Genomic DNA, 8,156 nt, shown 5'->3' on the forward strand with positions numbered 1-8,156 from the left:
ACTCTATATTAACTTGATAAAACTGTTTACAAATTGAAAGGTGATGGTAGTTTATACCAAAGAAAGTTTTTGATTTTATTCAAGTTTGAAAAAAATCTTAACAGAATCTTCTAGTGATGTTTTTGAAAATAAAAGTAATATGAGAAAAGCATCATTACACCACTAGGATTGAAAAAGCAATTAATTTCAAGATCATTCTTGAGACTAATTTCGAGATGAATCCCAAGCATAAAATTTTTATTAAAATTATTTGGCTTCATTTGTAATAAAGCATCAAAGAATTTGATTCGGCGCTTCAACCAGGCAAATTTAGGCTGTACTTTTCCCCTAACTGACCTTAAAATTGCGTTGCTGCTCGTTTGGGCCTGACCATGTACTAGAATCTTAGCTAAGGAGTGTATCGAAAATAAGCTATCCACAATTTTTTCCTTCAAATTATGATAAAAAACGATATTTTATTCGAACTAAAAATTGATCCTTTATTGTACGCGGTTAAACTTGAGCATAATGAAAACCGGATGAAATTTAAGTTATTCCTTCACGATTTTTCTAACTTTTGATCGAACGCTCTTCATCAAGTTCCGGACAAGTGTTGCATCGAATTTTTTTGGACACTTGAGTGAAAATTTTTTTTAACTCCTGCATGTTTCCAGATGCCTTACCAGTAACGCCTTACGATTGCTCAGTAACGTTTGATGGGTTAAAACTGATTGCAATTTGATGGATTGATATTGTTTTCAACGAAATTTATACTCCTTTCTGCAAACCAATTGAGAGTGGTTTTGGTATAGTGAGCCGACGCTAAATCCGGCCAAAAAAGTGGAGGTGTACTATGCTTCTTATATAAAGGCAGCAATCTCTTTTGGAAACACGAAGATCGATAGATTTCTGCATTTATAGTTCCGTTAGTGTAAAAAATGGTTGACTTCAAACCACAGGAACATATTGCTTCCCATATCAGTAATTTTCGACCGAATTTCTCCACTTGAATCGCCCTGTCCGCCTCGCTCATATCCTCCCGAACGATGACAGTAATGTATTGTGAACCTGGAAGGGTTTTTGAGTCCTCCTTTACATATGTCTCATGGTCCTTCAAAACGCATGTACGAATATAATTTCCGGGCCCTTGTTGCTGCTCGCTTCTTCTATTCTACACTTTGTTTCGAGATTTTCTGCTTCTTGTAGGTCTTCAGGTAATTTCGCCTCTTAATACGCTGGATCATTCCGACTCTCGATCCTGCTTTTTTAGAGAAATCATGTATTGACATTGATTTGTTCTTGGTGATGATGGTCCCACCTCATACCCCTACAAAGGTGTGAGCAGAACGAGTTATCTAAATGATAAGTCATATTTTTGTACATATCTTAACCAATAAACAAAAGAAAACGATCTGATTAATGTAGCAGGTATTGATTCATCTTCAAAAGAACGACTGACCAAAGTACCAAACACTGTCGAATGATTTTTCTATGTCTAGAAGAGCAACTCCAGTAGATAACTCAGAAGATTTATTTGCTTTTATCATGTTCGTTAATCTTACAAGTTGATGAGTAGTTGAATGTTCATGACGAAATCCAAACTGCTCTTGTAAAAAAAAATGAATTCTCATTTATATGAGACATCATTCTCAACAAGATAATTTTTTTCAAAAAGTTTACTGATAGAAGAAAGTAAACTAATTGGTCGATAACTTGATGTTTCTGCTTTGTTTTAATCAGGTTTGAGGATAGGAATTATTTTAGCGTTTTTCCATCTTTTTGGGAAGTAAGCTAATGACTTAATTTCATCAAAATTCGTCTCAATAATGTCATTTGGTAATAACACTTGAGTTGAAATATGATCATATTCCAGTGAGACTTCATTTTCAATAGGACTCACAACGTTCAAATTATAATTGTGGACACTTTCGAACTGCTGAGCAAGTTTTTGAGCTTTTTCGCCATTTGTAAGGAGTATTTGATTTCCTTTCTTAAGAGCAGGAATTGGTTTCTGAGTCCCGAAACTTATTAATGATCGTTTTAAAATTGACATGATGAATTTCAAACCACTCCGCCAATTTTCGCATAGTAATACCCTTCTCTCTTAGCCATGTGTCCAGAACCTTAATTTTCATAACCTTTTTTAATACGCGACATTATGAAAACGCAGAATTTCAACCGCACAAACAAGTAAACAAACGAAGATCTTATTAAAAACAATAGACAGTAGATTGATTTTTTCGAGGCTAGAAGAACAATACTACCCTCTGTGTGAAAAAAAAATCAAACCGTTCTACTTTACCGATTGCAAGTAATTATGACCACGCTTTTATGTAATGTCAAATAAGACATCTGTTATATCTGTCAGCCAATTTAAGTTTGTCCGTAACAAGGTGATTTATCAGTTTATGTTCTCATCTCATCCGACACAGTCAAAGATTGCTTACGGTCGAAACGACAGAAACAAAGAACTATAGAGTATACGAAACGGGCAAATACGATTTACAAAAACCTGAAACTTGGTCTACAAGACCAAATTCAATTTGTATCATACGATCATGCGATGATTTCAAACAATGCAAAGTTAGACCAGCAGCAACCGAAATTGAAATCTTGCTTAAGGAACGAATGCATCTAGACGTTGATGATGTAAATGAGATTCAGTTCAACGAGGCGTGTAACTCTGTGTACATTGTGTTTAAACGTGAAAGAGATGCAATTGCATTCGCTTCGGTTAACAACGTGGTGCAAAGTGTTGAATATGACAAGGTTAAATACAAACTCCCTGTGTACGTGGTGGACGATGCCATAGAAGTACGTATACATGACCTTACCCCACAGGCCTGTGATCATTTCATTCGAGAAAATATGTTGCAGTACGGAGAAACTCTTTCCATCGAAAGGGAATTATGGCAGAATTTTTTCCCTGGTATCCGAAACGGTGTGCGAGTGTTACGTATGCGACTGCATAAGACGTTTCCATCTTTTGTAGTTTGTGGTCAGGCATCCTTGTAAATCGCTGGTTACCTATGAGAATCAGCTGATTACATGCCAGTTTTGTGAACAACCTTCTCACTATAGATTTCATAATTAATGACGAGTTACCTAAGATGATATTTAAGTAATAAGAGGAATATGTTTTAATAAATTCAAATCGTAAAGAATTTTATGTAAAAGTGATGCTACGGCGAAGAAAAACTTATGTAAACTGCCTTAAGAAATAAACGTATTTATGAAAAAAAAAACCTTCTCACTGCGGCAAGCCCTGTACTGAAGCTGCGAAAAAGACATCTTCAACCAAAGGCAACCGCTCAGCACGGGTGTCTAGCGAGTCCAGGGTACTCACGTGATTTACAACAAACTATTTAATCTTTCAGTTTGTTATCGATTGCGGAAACGTTGAAGCGAATTCCCTGTAGACAATCCAATTCCAGTGCGAGGGTGAATCGTAACGAATGAAACTTTTAAGTGACGAAAAGCAAAGAAAATATAAAACCACAATTCTTGTTACACAGTATTACAAATCTGTGAAATGAACCCCAAACGCACAAGTGTTGAACCAATTAGCGGTGTCATCAAAACTTTTTCGTATTTTCAAGCCAAGGTTTCCGAAAGACCTGCAGTGACAAGAAAGGATGGGAAACAGTTATCGCAAAAAGTAAACATTTACTGTCACGAGAAGCGGTTTATTTTAAGGTTTAGGTAAGTTTTGGCGTGAATATGTTGGGTGTTGGAAAACCGCATCCACTATTCACTGACCAGATTAAATTAATTCACTCTCCTGAAACTCTAATAATCACTGTTATGATTACATATCAGTTGCAGGAGGACTGACGTTATTGCAACCGAAGGCCAAAATTAGCTACCAAGGTGGTGTTGTGAGTTGATAACAGTTGGCATAGTTTGAAACCTATCTCTACTAACGGCATCATATCAGTATGGTGACAAACCAACGGAATTAAAATCATCCTTTTAATTGATTACTGGTGGGCATGTCATCCGTTTCTTGTTCACCTCATCGTTCCCTTTATGAAATCACGAAGGTCTACCAGCAATGATTTTCCGACCGATAGGAGAAGAGTCGAGAGGTGAATTATCGATTAGCTCTTGCTGGCTTGGAATCAACAGAGCGCGTTGGATGCGGGACCAATAATCAGCAGCATTTGCAACGATAATTGGTGTCATTACCGGTGATTGACGATCGTTACACAACTTGATTGAGGTTTTTGTACGCGCTATTGACTGCAGCCAATAGAGAGAGAGAGAGAGAGAGAGAGAGAGAGAGAGAGAGAGTACAAAAAATATAAACAGTTCATTGGACTTGGCAGGATTATCTCGAACGGAAATCGGTTTTTTACAGCCTACAGGTGTTACGTATTTCGGAACCCATCTGGTCATCTGCACAAAGATCAGATAGGCAACTTGAGGGTCAAAGAAGATACCCGATCATAAGGTATTTGTTTTTCGGCAACGTACAAAAGCGCAAACTGAAGTGAACGAAAGTTATCAAATGCGATCATCCGTCGTGCACCAGATCCGGCCAAATTTTCACTTCGTTGAATAATTGGTCTCGTCGTAAGAGTCGAAGAAAATTCGGTCCGTTTCGATTTTCGTGGAATTGAGATGCACTTTCTCATCTTATATAGCAGAGTGCAGTGAAGTTGCTGATCGATGCAAACTGTTCATTCCAGCCGGGGAAAAAAACTTGATCAAACACACCAGCACTGTTGTTTCAATGGTTCCGTACTTTCATGATAAACAACACACCACGCAAGCTACCGAACGGGAACATTCTAGGCTCCTCCACTACTGGAAATTCCAGGAGAACGGCCGCAAGTTCTCGATACTACAAACCAATTTCTACGATTTCCCGGAATGTGTTTTTCCACACGCAATGACTCAACGGCAACGACCACCACCAGCGTTCCATTTGTTGCTGATATAGACCACAATCGAGGAAATGTTTTATTAAGCAAATTTATTGGCGATTATGACTTGATTTCTTTCTTCCAGCCTTTTTTTTGTTGTTGTTCCGTACTCTGCGCGTTCCATCTCGAACCGCGAACTTGGAAGAAACGAAACTGAAAATTTCCTTGTAATTAAACAGATCCCCAACCGTTCTCCATTCGCCAATGTTTGCTGCGTTGACATTATAAGGTCCCGCTTAGCCTAGTGACCTGATTTTCAGAAAACCGGATAGCCGGGGCCATTTGAGCAGGAAATGGGACTGAAAATAGTACCACCTTTTTTTCGTGGGACCGTGCGAACCGGATGCTAAAATAATGTCTTATTTTTATTTATTGAACCCGAACAACCGGTGACGAAGTTGTACATCAATTAGCTAACTTTCAAAAATGTAGTATGAACAAATACCGACTGGATAAGCAGCTGGGCAGTGGAAATCGATTTAAGCCCGTTTTTGGAATTCCGAGTTTTTCGGTATGACATAAAGAATAAAGTCAAGATTTTCCAGATTGATGGTTGATTTAATCCATTAAAAACTCCAGTATTTTGCATTGATTTAGAGTTAGGGTGAAGCCAGAGAGGAAGCGACACGCGACGCGAAGCGAAGCGATGCAAAAGTTGACAGACCGCGCGGCAGAGCTCCGTCCATTCATGTTCAGCAGGAAAATGACATGTATGTCAGAGTGAGTGCGATGCGATCGGTCAGTAGTCGCTTCGCAACGCATCGAGTTCACTCTGTCATACTTGTCATTTTCCTGCTGAACTTGAATGGACGGAGCTCTGCCGCGCGACTCCGTGCGATCTGTCAAGTTTCGCATCGCTTATTGCTTTCTCTCTGGGTTCACCTTTAGGTTGCTGTCAGAGTGAAAGCGTCACGCGAAGTGTCGAGGCGCGCTTGCGAGCTAGTTGCATTTGATCGAAGCAAACCTGTCAGAGTGAATGCGATGCGAAAACCGTACATCGCATTGAATCGCATCCACGCTCACTCTGGTTTGAACGTATTGTTTTGGTCGATTTCGCTGTCAATCAATAGTGATATTATTCTTTTGTATGGTTGGTGAATCCGACTCTAGTTTATGCAATCATTGTCTTATCTACTTTACCATCGAGTGTGATTATTTGCTATCACTCAAAATGAGTTATATTTTATATTCGCATAGAAAAACCGCATAACTCTAAAAATTCGCATAAAAAAACCGCATAACTCTGAAACTTCGCATAAAAAAAACCGCATAGAAGAAAACCGCATAACTCTGAAGATTCGCATAAAAAAACCGCATAACTCTGAAACTTCGTATAATAAAAAAAAACGCATAACTCTGAAAATTCGCATTAAAAAAGTCGCATAAAAAAAGTCGCATAAAAAAACCGCATGAAAAAAGACCTTAGTGTATGTCTTTATTTTTGTAGAAAGTATGATACGCTAAACTGGCTTGGCGAGAAAGAAAACAAAGAAAGGTTGCGACAATTTCAAAAGTCTGTAAATTTTGACGAAAGTCTGCGAAAAACTAGATTTCAAAAGTCTGCAAAAGTGCCAAGACTTTGCCTTTTGATCATCCAATGGAATTCTAAAGTGTTCAAGGGGTTGGGGTCCACTAGGAGGTTGATAGTGCCTATCATCTTTCTCCTGACAATACCAGCCGTCGGAAAAAAAAAATAAGCCAAGAATTGATCCACTGGGTTCCTGCTTCCATGTCGTAAAAGGCAACAATTGCATTAGTTCCTTTTTCCTTTCAGTTATTAGATATTTTCAACGTTTCACTTCTGATTACTCTATTTTACTAAATTATCTCTTCAATCAACTTATCAATTCGCGACTTTGTATAGTAGTTTTATTTGATATGTTTTCTGCTTCTATGTTATTGCAAAGCTAACAACAGAGATAACATATATCGGTATATTGAATAAATAGTAAAAATACTTAATAAATTAATAATTTCCTCTCGGTAGCCGGCTGCCCAGATCAACCAATATAACCAATTATTAATTTTAATTAATAATAAAAATAATAAAACGGAAACAATAAGAAATTAAGTCGCGCGTGAGATCTGTGGACCTTTTCTTGGTGATTTGAAATGATTTTATAAAAACATTTAGAATATTTCACTACAATGAATCAACTATTTTGTCTAAATCCTTTTCACTCGTTTATTTTGTAGCAGGTATTTCCATTTAGAAAAAATAGGGAAGTTTTTATTCGTTACGAGATAGTATTTCAAATTTTCCTTCAGTTTCTACGAATAAGAACTGTGAATCAAGGCTCCTCGGGACTTCAGTATCGGATAGTGTTGAAACATTCACTCGGAAAGCTAGTGAGTATTGTGGTGCAACCGATCATCTTGAAACCAGAACATACTAGGTCGCACGCGAATACTACCATTACTGAAATTTATACTAACAAATATACTTCTCCCGTGACACTTGTGGAGTGCGCAGTAGTATATACGGCCTTTAGTAACAACAAGTGTTAGACTAACATCCCTTCTCATTCCTTAGACGATCTACGTTCGAGCCTGGCCGGCGCCGGCACTGATCAATGAATTCTGGGGTTACCAGAAGATGTACATTGAAGGATAATTTACCAGTCCCAGGTTGGATCATCTAGAAATTCCCTGTATAGTTTCAGCTAATCCCGATCAGTAACGGAGTAGCAACCAGGGGCCGTCGCTCAAGCTCAAGCTCAAGCTCTAATGGAATTCTAAAGGGTTCATCTAATGGAATTCTACCAGGTCTGGTCAGAATTTCAGAGGCTCTATCGTTACTATTTAGCTTGTTCATTACACAGAACAAAATTATGAATTTTACAGGTGCCATAATTCTACAAAAGATACAAAACATAACTACACAATAAAACAAGAATTGTAGCAAACTCGATGTGATTATCAATTGATGTGCAAAAAATTTAGACGTACTGAACATCAAATGCAATAATTTTCTGTTTTCGTGAAATATTGCGATAAATCACACGTTATTGCGAATAAAAAACAAAAGATCGTTAGCAGTAGCGCGACTTGAACCGAGAAACATTAGATCACAAGCACATCGGTAACTCGACTGAACCACAGAGCTCATATCTGTTCATTGAATTATTGATACATATAAATCCAGACAGGAGCACTTGGTTGCCGACTGCCGATTACACTCGAAGCCTGTGAAATTCTGTACGAATGGAACATTGCGTCATTTGAAAAATTAACTAGTTGTGAATTGTA

This window comes from Malaya genurostris, chromosome 1, assembly GCF_030247185.1.
Source record: "Malaya genurostris strain Urasoe2022 chromosome 1, Malgen_1.1, whole genome shotgun sequence".
NCBI lineage: Eukaryota > Metazoa > Arthropoda > Insecta > Diptera > Culicidae > Malaya > Malaya genurostris.